Source organism: Diceros bicornis, chromosome 33, assembly GCF_020826845.1.
Source record: "Diceros bicornis minor isolate mBicDic1 chromosome 33, mDicBic1.mat.cur, whole genome shotgun sequence".
In the NCBI taxonomy this organism is placed as follows: Eukaryota; Metazoa; Chordata; class Mammalia; order Perissodactyla; family Rhinocerotidae; genus Diceros; species Diceros bicornis.
The window spans coordinates 20,585,013-20,598,839 of record NC_080772.1 but is presented as its reverse complement, the minus strand read 5'-3'; the positions used below and the strand labels follow the sequence as shown (position 1 = coordinate 20,598,839).

At 35.1% G+C, this 13,827-nt stretch overlaps 1 long non-coding RNA gene and 1 pseudogene across 1 annotated transcript in view; both read right to left on the bottom strand.

Moving 5' to 3' along the window:
- Window positions 1-532: 532 nt before the first annotated feature.
- LOC131396541 (uncharacterized) overlaps window positions 533-13,827 on the bottom strand; it is a 49,439-nt gene continuing 36,144 nt past the window's right edge. Inside the window, exon 3 of the long non-coding RNA XR_009216580.1 lies at window positions 533-744. This is a non-coding gene — a long non-coding RNA (uncharacterized LOC131396541). The remainder of the gene's footprint in view (window positions 745-13,827) is intronic.
- Window positions 9,684-11,211, bottom strand: LOC131396540 (tRNA (guanine(6)-N2)-methyltransferase THUMP3-like; annotated as a pseudogene).

The window sequence follows — 13,827 nt, the reverse complement described above, 5'->3', positions numbered from 1 at the left end:
CCAGGGCCAATCTTCCTCAGCAAAAAGAGGTGGATTGGCAACGGATGTTAGCTTAGGGCTAATCTTCCTCACCAAAAAACAAAACAAAACAAAAAGGAAAGGAATGTAGAGAAAAAAAAAACCCTAACTTAAAAGTTATTGTTGACAGTATATTTAAAATTTTATTAGATGATACATATCCAAACTCAAGATGAAAAAACATTATCATATCATAAGCTGCCCAGACCAAGTTTAAAACAATATATTGTATTCCCTTCTCATAAGTAAGAAGTAAGTAAATCATTTAATACCTGATATTGATGAATTTGATTTTTGATATGCATGAATTACACAAAAACAACTGACAGAAGTTTGGGGTTTTTTTTAAATGAAGTTTCTCCCGCAGCCAAAACTCTGAGATCTAATTACATTAAAGCACTCTTGATTGTGTGATAATCCTACATAAATTGATACATATTCTAAAAAGAATAAGCTTTATACTTCGACAAAGAACCTCCACATACTGAACCTCCACATATGAAAGAACCTTTCATACTGTTAATTTCCAAGGCCACATGGTTTCAAGCCCAGATTAGTCTTCTGCACTCTTTTTGGTTCCTGGAAGAGGCAGGAGAGCCCCAGTTTGTTTTCCTTTCTTCTATGCTGCTCACGGTCACCATTTACTCTTTCTCCTTTTAGTACTTCTCAGACAATAGCTGTAGGGCAGTGTTTGGTTTCCTCCAAATCACTCTTTTCTTAATGCTTCTAAGGAAAAAAGATGCAAGCTCTTTTATTTTACTACTTTACCACTAGTCATAAGAAAGAAAAAATCAAAGAGAAACATAGGCTAAAAAAAATAATATCTTTTCACTTCTATTCAACATTGAAGGTTCTAGCCAGTGCAATTAGGCAAGAAAATGAAAAAAATAATTATCCTGATTAGAAAAGAAGAAGTAAAATTATCTCTATGTGCAGATGACATGATCTTGTATATATAAAATCCTAAGGAATCCACTTAAAAAAAATTATTGGAACTAATAAATGAGTTAATTAGCAAGGTTGCAAAATAGAAGATCAATATACAAAAATCAGTTGTATTTCTATACATTTTTAATGAACAACCCAAAGAGGAAATGAACACAACAATTATATTTATAATTGTATCAAAAAGATAAAACACTTAGAAACATATTTAACAAAAGAAGTGCACAACTTATATTCTGAAAACTATGAAACATTATTGAAAGAAGTTAAAGACGACCTAAATAAAATGAAAGATATCCTGTATTCACAGATTGAAGGACTTAATATCGTTAAGGTGATAATACTCCACAAATTGATCTACAGATTTAACACAATTCTCATCAGAATTCCAACTGGCTTCTTTGCAAAAATTGGCAAGCTAATCCTAAAATCCATACGGAAATGCAAGAGTCCTAGAATAACCAAAACAATCTTGAAAAAGAAGAGCCAAGTTGGAAGGCTCACGTTTCTGATTTAAAAACTTACTACAAAGCTCTGCAGTGATCAAAACAGTGTGGTGCTGGCCGAAGAACATACATATATATCAATGGAATCAAATTTAGGGTCTATAAATAAAGCCTTAATATTTATGGTGAATTGATTTGAGACAAGAGTTTCAAAATAATTCAATAGGGAAAGAATAGTATTTTCATCAAATGGTGTTGGACAACTGGATATCTACATGCAAAAGAATGAAGTTGGACTGCCACCATGCTATATGCAAAAATTAACTCAATATTGATCAAAGACTTAAATGTAAGATCTACAACTATAAAAATTTATAAGAAATCATAGGTGTACATCTTGATGACACTGAATTAAGTAATAAACAAAGAAAAAGTAGGTAAATTGGATGTCATCAAAAACAAACACTTCTTTGATGCAAAGGACATCATCAAGAAAGTTAAACAACAACACACAGAATAGGAGAAAATATTTTCAAGTCATATATCTGACAAGGGACTTGTATTTAGAATATATAAAGAACTTTTACAACTTAATAGTAAAAATTACAAATAGCTCAATTAGAAAATAGGCAAAAGAGCTGAAGAGACATTTCTCCAAAGAAGATATTCAAATGGCCAATAAGCACACAAAGAGATACCTAACATCATTATCCGTTAGGGAATACAGATCAAAACCATAACAAGATGCCACTTATACCCACTAGGACGGCTGTACTATAATCAAAAAGATAGATAATAACCGTGTTGGTCAAAATGTGTAAAAATTGAAACCCTCATACACTGCTGCTGTGTATGTAAAATGGTGCAGTCAATTTGAAAAACAGTGTGGCAGTTCCTTAAAGGGTTAAATATGGAGTTATCATATTACCCAGCAATTACACTCCTAGGTATATACTCAAGAAATGAGTATATATCAAGACACAAGACCACATAAAAACTTATGCATGAATGTTCCTAGCAGCACTATTCATAATAGCCAAAAAGTGGAAATAATTCAAGTACCCAAATATTCATCACCTGATGAAAGACTAAATAAAATGTGGTATGTCCATACAATATAATATGGTTGGTAATAAAAATGAAAGTAGTACCAATGCATGCTACAGCATGGAGGAATCTTGAAAACATTATGCTAAGTGAAAGAAACCAGTCATAGAACACCACATGTTGTATGCTTCCACTGATATGAAATATCTAGAATAGGCAAATCTATAGAGACAGAAAGTAGATTAGTGGTTTCCTAGGGCTGATGGGAGAGCAGGAGGCAGGGAATGGGGGAGGGGGGTTGCAGGGGTGAAGGGAGGGGAGCAGAAACAGGGTGGGGGAATGGGGAGTGACTGCTAATGGGTATGTGGTTTCTCTTAGGGGTGATGAAAATGTTCTAAAATTTATCATGCTGATGGTTGCACAACTCTGTAAATATACTAAAAACCATTCATTTGTACACTTTAAATAGGCGAATTATTTGGTATGTGAATTATATATCAATAAAGATGTTATTTTAAAAAATAACGATAACTGTTAAATTTTGTCAGTTCCAAGGTTCTCTTTGACTCCTGTTTTATTTTTGTTTTTTTAATTGTCTGACCAAGAAAAAATATTGTTACAACACACACACACACACACACACACACACACACACACACACACAGAGTTATAACAGATCCTAAAGAGGATCCTTTATTTGGTGAGCAGCATGATGGGCCAAAAATGCGAGTTTAAAAGCAAAATGACTTTGCATATGTGTGGATTCAGGAAATGAGAGACCTGGCCAGGCCACAAGGAGGCAAAGATGTCGTGTGGAGAGAAAGCAGAGCTACATCTACAGTGAGTTGTCTGAATCTTGGTGAAATAAATGAGATTATGAGAATATTTCCAAGTAGGAAGAGTTTAATAGCTTTTTAATCGTTTTTAATAAAAACCACCATCCATCTTTCTTGCTGTGCTGTGGAACCTGTTGGAGGGTCTGTCTGCAAGGTAAGTGTTAGGCCCAAAGGAAGCCAATACACCTGCAATGTTGGTGTAGCTTTCATCTTTGAGAGGGATAATTACAAGTGCTTTCTGGTTTCTTTCTTTCTTGAGGTTAAGAATTACAATTTTTTACAATTCTTTCTGATTCTCTACATTTCGGTGCTTAGGCTTAATGCTACAAATACTCTGCAACTCGTCTGTCTTTTTCACAAAACCGAATCTTTTGAGAATCATCCCTGATGATACATGTCTACGGTACATTGATTTTCACTTCTCCGTATATTTCATTGTACGAATATAGTACAATTAATTTATCCACTCTCCTGTTCTGAGTTTTTGCTAATGCAAACAGTGTTGCAATAAAATTCTTGTCCATGTCTGATTTTCCCATGGCCTAGAGTTTCTCCAGGGTATAAATTTAGCAAAGAAGTTGCTTGGTCATAAGAATGCACATATTCAAATTCATGAGACATTGTCACATTGCTGCTTACAGTGGTTGTATAAATTTATAATCCTTCCCACAATTTTGAGAGTTCCCTTTGCCCTAATCCTCACTCATACTGAAAGGGTAGCTCTATAAAAGGTGTGGGTCTCAGTTCTAACTCTCCCTCTCCCTACACTGGTATTAAATTCAAGCCCCCATATTATTAAAAGTGATAAATACCCCAAGGCAGACACAGTGTCAGCTCTGCAGTTCACTGTCCTGATTTTCAGTTCCTTCTTCATTTCTGGCCCAAGGCAATTTCCCTGCCTTTCTTGCAGTTCAGCCATGCATTTATAAGGATGTTAGTTATAATTTATTGAGCAATTCTTGGTGTTTGTAGCTGGAGGGTTTCAAGTTATCTGTATTGCCAGACCCTTTAATGCCCGACATTTTCAGCACCTGAGCAATCTTTAAACACTCCCCAGATGCTGGGCACCATAAAGAAAATCAGGGAAATCAAATTAGCAACTACGATGAGCTATTAAACTCTTCTCACCTATCTTCATTAGTCACCATACTGCAACATAGCATAACAATTAATGGTAGGGGCTCTACCGATTATCTGGGTCTGACTGCCAGCTCTGTTCCTTACTAGCTGTGTGACCTTGGGCAATTTACTTCATCTCTCTGAGCCTCAGTTTCTTTATCTGTAAGACGAGGATGTAAATAATAGAACCTACCCTGTAGGGTTGGTATAAGGATCCAACGAGTTACTATTTATAAAAATGCTTAGAACTATGTCTGACACACAGCACGTACTATGTAATCGTGTGATAAATAAATAAAATGGAATAATAACTATTAGACTTTTGGTTTTGTATTACCTATGAATATTTGAATAATGACCTTTCTTCAGTCCCCAGCAGGACAATGTAACATTGGCAACATCATAGCACTACTTTTCAGGTGTAATTATTCTACTGATAAATGGATTTTACCTAAAAGAATCTCTGTGCCCTAGAAAACATGCAAAATAGTTATTGTCCATTGTGGCCCAGACACAGGGAAAGAATTGCCTGCCCAACCAAGTGGTTACACAGGCCAGGAGCAAGGATGTTAAGAGATGACAAGAGAGAGAAGTAAACACGAGGAAGAAGGAGAAAAGAAACGCAGATACATTCTTCCTCCCACCGTGGGACACTGCCAGAGTGCTGGCCGGATGCCCCCTCCATGTACCTCCTCCCTCCTTGCCTTCTCTCCACGCTGTCTCTGCTTCAGCCACACGACTTGCTGCTCTCCACATAGACCTCTCAGCTTTTTTAGGTTCAAAGAGGCAATCTGAGCAAAATACTGCAAAAAGCTTTCTCTTCGTCTAGAGTAGATAATTTGCACGTCTGAGGGTGTTCAGGCTCCGAGAAGCCATGTCTCAGGGATCTGACTCTGCACAAGAATGGAAACTTGGAAAAGAAATCTGTATGACACTACTTATTCTGCTATTATGACATGTATTGTCATTATCCTCTTACCACCCTTTCATACCTTACACACATCACAATATTTTGTACTTAGTAGGCACACAGTACACTTTGTTTAAATTGAAACAAACTGATCGAGGTTCACCACACGGCCCATACAGCAAACCTGGCAATAGTGGCCCACAATAATATGAATTTGGAGATAGCGTGATAAGCAGTTAGCTCTCTTCCCCTGCACAGCATCCATTCTCAAACAAGGAAGGCCAAATTAAGTTCTCTTCTGGGAGGCATGGGAGGAGGAAATGATTGCCTCATGACCATTCTCATGTATGGAAAGGTGCGTATTCTGCTAGCAGTACTCAGTTAATTTCTTACACATCTAATGAAAGTCATTGTTTTCTTTTTTTTCACACCATAACTGGAAGACTGACTGGAAAAGTTTGTTTGCAATATGGTTTGCAACCCTACATTTTACTTAACTAAACTTTTGGACCTCACTTATGGTTTTACAGGAGAGTAGGAGACTGTTATTTTATTTCAAACATGAAGAGAAGAAAGAAAATTCTTACCCAAACAGATTTGATCTATATGGTAGACATATCAACCACTAACTCGATAATTTTTCTACCACATAGCATTCATGATATGGAAATATCTGGTTTCACTCTTATTCTAGACAGACAGGAACATTGTAATTTCCGGCCTTTTTGTTATTTTTTTTGCTTTATTGAGTATAATTCACAAATAAAATTGTAAGATATTTGAAGTGTACATCATGATGGTTTATATACATATACAATGTGAAAGTTAATTAACACATCCGTCACCTCACATATTTGTTTTTTTTTGCTACTCTCTTAGCAATTTCAATTATACAATATAATGTTATCAACTAGAGTCACCATGTTTTACATTAGATCCTCAGACCGTATTCATCTTACAGCTGAAAGTGTAAGATCAACCTCTTGATCAACCTCTCCCTATTTCCGCCATCCCCTAGCCCCTGGTAATCACTTTTCTACTTTCTGTTTCTATGAGTTTGACTTTTTTTTAGGTTCCAGATGTAAGTGATATCATGCAATATTTATCTTTCTCTGTCTGGCTTATTTAACTTAGCATAATGCCCTTAAGGTCCACCCATGTTGTTAAAAAAGGCAGAATTTCCTTCTCTCTCATGGCTGAATAACATTCCATTGTGTTTATATACCACATCTTCTTTATCCATTCATCCATTGACAGACACTTGGGTTTTTTCCATACCTTAGCTATTGTGAATAGTGCTGCAATGAACATGGGAGTGCAGATATCTCTTCAATATCCTGTCTTCATTTCCTTTGGATATATATATATTGCTGGGTCATATGGTATTTCTATTTTTTAATTTTTTCAGGAACTTCCATACTGTTTCCCATAGCTGTACCAATTTACATTTGCATCAAAGGTGCACAGGGTTCCGTTTTCTCCACAGTCTTTCCAACACTTATCTCTTGTCTTTTTGATGACAGCCATTCCAGCAGATGTGAGGTGATGTCTCCTGGTGGTTTTGATTTGCATTTTCCTGTTGATTAATAGTGTCAAGCATATTTTTATGTATCTATTGGCCATTTGTATGTCTTCTTTGGAAAAATGTCTGTTTAGTTCCTCTGTCCGTTTTTTAATTAGATTGTTTGTGTCTTTGCTATTGAGTTGTATGAGTTCTTTATATATTTTGGATATTAACCCCTTATCAAATATATATGATTTGCAAATATTTTCTTCCGTTCTGTAGGTTGCCTTTTTATTTTGTTGATAGTTTCCTTGGCTGTGCAGAAGGTTTTTAGTTTGATGTAATCCCACTTGTTTATTTTTGCTTTTGATGTCAATCAGCCCTTTTAAATTAGGCTTGGCCCTACCACTAGATCTGGCCAGTGGGTTGTATGAGGAAAGGATGTGTGTCAATTCCAGGCTGGAACATTTAATTGCAGATACAAGACCCTTGAACTCTATGCTTCATCTGCAGTGGTGATTGTGGATACACAAGTCAACATAGAACCTCCATCATCTGTGTCCCTGAAAGAACAAAACGAGGGGAGCTGTCACCCATCTTATGCGGATATGTTGATTAAATGAAAAACCAAGTTGTTGAGAGCCATTTGTTACCCAGCATAACCTGGCCTCTCCTGGTTGACAACCCTGCTAGCTCATACATTTGGAAAATATCTTCCCTGTGGTATTGACTTGTTGGAGTGGAAATAATACTCTGAATGTGAGTCAGGAAACCTGAATTGTACTTCTAGATGCACTTCGTATTGCCTTGAGCAAGTTAATAATTCTTCAAAAATGTGCTGAGCACCTTCTGCGTCCCAGGTGTGTCTTTGTCACCACTCCTTTCTGGGCCTCAGTAAAAAATTAAATTAATAAATTTTCTAATTGAAAAAATCAGAGAATTTGACTAGATTTTTAATTTTGTGATTTCAACATTAGGTATTATTGTATTATTTTGTGTTCTATTGATTTACTTTTTGGGCTCAAGTGAGTTTTCCAGCATTGCATCAGCTCCAAGAGTCCTCTTTCCTACTGTTTTTCTCCAGTAGAAGATAGGACCTCTGATGTAACTTTGGGAAGAGGCTTATGTGGTGTTATTAGGAAAGCCTAGAATGAAGGTCAGCAAACTACATCCCTTGGGCCAAATCCAAGTTTGATTGGAACACAGCTGCACCTGTTTGCTTGTGTATTGCGTATGGCTGTTTTGGGGCTGCATGGGCAGAACTGACTAATTGTAGACGAGAATGACCCACAAAGCCTAAAAAATTCAATCCAACAATCAGCCCGAAATCTGACCTTTTACAGAAAAAGTTTACTGACTGCTAGTCTAGAAAGATCTCCATTTGCTTTCTCTGGTTTCTTACTCATCTCTATAAGAGTTAGCTATAGTTATCTCTATAACTTTTTAGCTCTCCACTGACATTTTTTTACAAAGGTAGCCAAAGACCTAATTAAACCTAATAAATATCTTTCAGTTGTTTCAAGGAGCAGATGGGTAAAAGATAGACTCGAGATCAGATAATAGCTAGAAAGAGATGTCAGGTTAACAGATAGTTGATTTCTAACATAAAAGAATTTTAATTCTTTTTAATTTTAAAGATAATTTTTAAAATAAATAATTTTAAACATAAATATATTTAAATTAAATGGTATAAATTTAAATATAAAAATACTTTTAAGATAAAATAACAATTTTTAAGGTAAAAGAATTTTAGAGATGACAGAAGAACATACCTAGCTGTCAATGGCAAAGAAAAAACAAACATACAAAATAGTCATGGAGACAAGAAATAAAGGGTTGATTATGAGGAAGTGCTGGGTTCTCAGTTTGACTCTACTGAAGGGTACACAGGTAGAATAGTAGTCAATTACCTAGGAATTAAGTGTTAGGGATAGAGCACAGAAAGCATAAATGTCAAGATAAGAAATTTAGGTTTTGTTTTGCAGATGATGGGACAGAAGTGATGTTTTTGAGCTTAGAGAAACCTGTTCAAAAATGTATTTTATGGAACTCAATCCTGCAACAGGTTATGTCCATGACATATTTTGTTAGATCTATACTGAACATAATAAGGCAAGTTTTACAACCATTTCTTCCAAATAAATTCAATATTCCACAAACATTTCTTCCATTATTTTTATATTTCCAGTAGCCTTGGTAAATTTGTGTACTTTTTATACTTCCAGTAGCATTGGTAAATTTCTTGAGGAGAGAGCTCTAGAAAACATCATCGAGTTTTCTTATATGCAAAAAAAAAAATTTTCATTGTAAAATGTACATTGCTTCACTTAAATTTATACTCAGAAATGTCTGGCTAATAAGCTCAACTTTTCCATAGTATTCCCATGGAGAAAAATATTAATATTATTATATTTTATAATATGAATTTGAGCTAGAGGAATGAATTTTCTCAACAAATAGAGTCATCTGAGTAATACCATTAACATCACTGCATATTAAATCTTATTTTCTTATTTATTTATTGAAAAGTCAATCACTTTACAAGGCTGATAACGGGAAAAAAACTGTCCTCTGGTTTCTTCCTCACCTCTGATTTGTGCTCTCCAGAGAAAAGGTGTTCAAGACATTTTCTTCCAGTATTTACCATCATATTCCTAAACTGTGATATTTATTATTGTTTTTTGATTTTTTCAATACTAATGTCTATTGACTTTCATACTAAGGAAGAGGAGGATTTAGTTTTCTTATGTACCCTTTCCTCAATTCACCTAATGGAGTTATATATCATTTTTGGTTAATATTCAATTTGACATTAATACTGTCATATAATAATCATAGCTGAGCCATGTACTCATTAATGAAGGAAACATTTCCTCATATAACTTTTTGTTTCCCTGCTTCAATCTTATTCATTTAATTCATTCCTTGTGTACTTTCCACTAATTGATGTCCTGTAGGCAAGCTGGGTAGAGGTTCCAGTTTCTCTTCTTGGAGCTCTTCATTTTTCCAAACGGCACATCAGTTATAGTAATATCCAGAGAGCCAGTTCTCAGTGGCAGATTGCAGATATCCCATTGAACAGCATCTACGGGCAAGCCCGAGGACAATTTGCCTTCTTTAATTTGGCTCTTGGTCAATAAAGATGAGATGTTATTTACTGCTCTATTCACAGCAGTTGAATTGTTATCATCAACGATATAATAACAGTTGTGCTGTTCAGTAGTCCCCTCTAGTGGTATTGCCCCTGTTCCACTCATCAATCAACTGTTCTATCAGTAGGCTGAGGAACCCAGAGCCTGAGCATCCCCTAGGCGAGAGCAGATCTAAGAGTTGTAAGTACAAAATGTATGCTATTTCTTGAGTGGAGACTCTCTTGTGTCAATGTGATGCCCACAATGATTTCATTATCATGAATATTCAAAAGAACCTCCACATCAAAGTTGGTCATGTCAGCCTTCCACTTAAAGTAATCTTGAACAGCACCCCCCAAATCTCTTGCAGCCTCATTTGAGGTAAAGCAATATTTCTCTCCTGCCCTGCTGCATGTGACTCTAAATTTTAGCACTTGAGGATCAGTTTCTTCTTTTGAACTCTCCGCAGTGTTACCTTGGCAAGATGCCAAATCATCAACTACTGATGTTCTCTTCTTTGATGGCTAGATTTTTATAACAGTCAAGATTTGTGAATCTAAGGCATTGTTAGTGAACTCTTTTTTAATGTCTCTGTCGTCTTTTTTGTCTCCTTGTCCATTAATCAATTTTCTCTTTATTTGAATTCTGATTTATCTTTTGGCACTTTGTTTTTTATTCTTGAAACTAGTGTTAATTTTCCATACTTTTAAAAGGTCTGAGCATAGGAATTTCCCAGCGAATTCTTCCAAATCCTTTAGAACTTCTTCCTTTGTTTCTTTGAACTGGTAATCTTTACACTCCTGAATAATCACAAATAAGTTATCAACTGATCTCATACAATGAACCTGAGCCAGACTTTTCACTGAAATGTGAAAATACATCTTGCTCAGTCTTTGCTGATTTTGCATGATGATCTCAAGTTCTCTCTCTCTTTATCAGCAGCTGTTTGCTCAAAACCAGTAGGTAAACTGGCTCCAACAGTGACTTGGAGATGCTCAGCCTCACTGCTGAGGCCACTTTCTGTCACTTGTATAGACCTCTGGTTCTCGTGAAGGGTTTACATCCAGGCGGTGGTTAGTGACTTCTTGAATGAAAGACATGTTGGCAGTGCTTCCAAGATCCCTAATATAGTCTCGGTCGCCAATGCAGATGCTTCTGGCTCCAGCATCCTGCAGGCCCAGCACATGCCAATGCTATGTTTTCTCTTTTCTCTAAAGATGTTGATTTTATTACTTTAGATTTTGAAAATTTTTATCCTCAAAGTTTTGAAACATATAGCAAAATCAAAAGAATTTTAGAGTGAATACCAATATATCCATCACCTAGATTCTAGCATTAACATTTTACTATACTACTTGCTTTTTCACATATTTATTCTTACCTTGATATAGCACACATTTTTATGCATTTTAACGTAAATTGCAGACAAGTGTATGCTTTCCCTAGGTACTTCAGCATTCTTGCCATCAACTAGAGTTCAATAATTTAGGATTTTTTTCTTTTGATATAAAATTTACATGCAATTAAATGCATAAATCTTGCTGAGTTCTGAAAAATGCAAATACTTGTATAACTCAAAGCCCATTTTTATAGAACATTATTGTCACCCCAGAAAGATCCTTCATGTCCCTTCCCAATCAGCAATCCTAATCCCACACCAAGAATACCACTGTTCGATTTTTTTCCATCCTTGACTGGTTTTGACTGTTTTAGAACTTCATAAAAATAAAATAGTATAGTATGTACACTTCTTTGTCTGGCTTTTTTGCTCAAGTTAATGTTTTTGAGATTTAGTCATATTGTCGCATGCCGATAGTTGATTCTTCTTGTTGCTGAGTAGTATGCCACTGTATGACTATGCCACAGCTTATTTATCCATTCTCCTATTTTAGGATCTCTGTGATGTTTTCCACTTTGTGCTATTATGAATAAAGCTGCTTTGAATATTCTTATACAAGTCTTTTTGTGTGTATATATGTTTTGACTTCTCTTAAGTAAATACCTAGAAATGGATCTAGGTATTTGCTGAATCATACGTTGTATGTTTAATTTTATAAGAAAATGCTAGATCTTTTGTCAAAATAGTTGTCACATTTTACATTTGCACCAACAATATGTGAGCTTTCCAGTTGCTACACATCTTTACCAAAATGTGCTATTGACAGTCTTTCTAATTTTAGACATTCTGATGTGTGTGTAGCGGTATGTCTAAGTAGTCTTAATCTGCATTACCCTGATGACTAGTGATGTTGAGCACATTTTCATGTGCTTGTTGATGTGTCTGTTCAATTATTTGCTCATTTTTATTGAGCTGTTTTTAATTGTTTTAATTTCACTTATTTCTTCAAAAATTATTTTATTGAGTACATATTGGCTTATAACATTGTGTACATTTCAGGTGTACATTATTATATTTCAGTTTCAGTATAGACTGTATCGTGTTCACCACCAATAGACTAGTTTTTATCTGTCACCATACATATGTGCTCCTTTACCCCTTTTACCGCCCCCACCCCTTCCCCTCTGGTAACCACCAATTTGTTCTCCTTATCTATGTGTTTCTTAGTTTATCTTCCACATATGAGTGAAATCATACAGCATTTGCCCTTCTCTGACCTATTTTGCTTAGCATAATACCCTCAAGGTCCATCCATGTTGTTCAAATGGCATGATTTTGTCTTTTTTATGGCTGAGTAGTATTCCATTGTGTGTATATTTTATGAGGCCAATATTACTCTGATGCCAGCCAAGGACAACACAAAAAAGGAAAATTATAGGCCAATATCACTGATGAACATAGATGCAAAAATCTTCAACAAAATAGTAGCAAATCAAATGTAACAATATGTTAAAAAGATCATACGCCATGACTAAGTGGGATTTATTCCACAGATGCAGAGATGGTTCAACATCTTCAAATAATCAATGTGATACAGCACATTAACAAAATGAAGAATAAAAATCACATGATCATCTCAATAGGTGCAGAGAAAGCATTTGACAAGATCCAACATCCATTTACGATAAAAACTCTCAATAAAATGGATATAGAAGGAAAGCACCTCAACATAATAAAGGCCATATATGACAAACCCACAGCCAACATCATATTCAGTGGTGGAAAACTAAAAACCATTCTTCTGAGAACAGGAACAAGACTCTCACCACTCTTATTCAACATAGTATTGGAAGTCCTAACCAGAGCAATTAGGCAAGAAAAAGAAATAAAAGGGATCCGGATTGGAAAGGAAGAAGTAAAACTGTCACTATTTGTGGATGACATAATTGTAAATATAGAAAACCATAAAGAATCCACCAAAAAACTAGTAGAAATAGTTAACAAATACAGTAAAGTTGCAGGGTACAAAATCAACATACAAAAATCAGTTGCATTTCTATATACTAATAATGAGGTATCTTTTTGTTATTGAGTTGTAGGATTTTTCATATACCCTGCATCCCAATCCTTTGTCAGATATATGTTTTGCAATGTATATTTTCTCCAAATCTCTGGCATGCCTATCCATTTTTATTAATGATGCCTTTTGTTAAGCGTTTTTTAATTCTAACATCAATTTTTTCTATTATGGTTAATGCTTTACATTTCAGAACTTTGCCTTCCCACAAATCACAAAGATATAATTTCATGTTTCCCTTTAAAAGCTCTATGGTTTTATGCTTCACTATTATTCAGTTCAAAATATTTTTTAATTGATTTAGTGGCTTCTTTGCTAAAGAAATCAGAGGAGTTTTCTGTAATTTCAATGATTTTCCCAGATGTCATATTGTTATTTATTTCTAATTTAATTCTGTTATGCTCAGAGAACACATCTTGTATGCTTTAAATTCTTTTAAATTTATTAAGACTTCT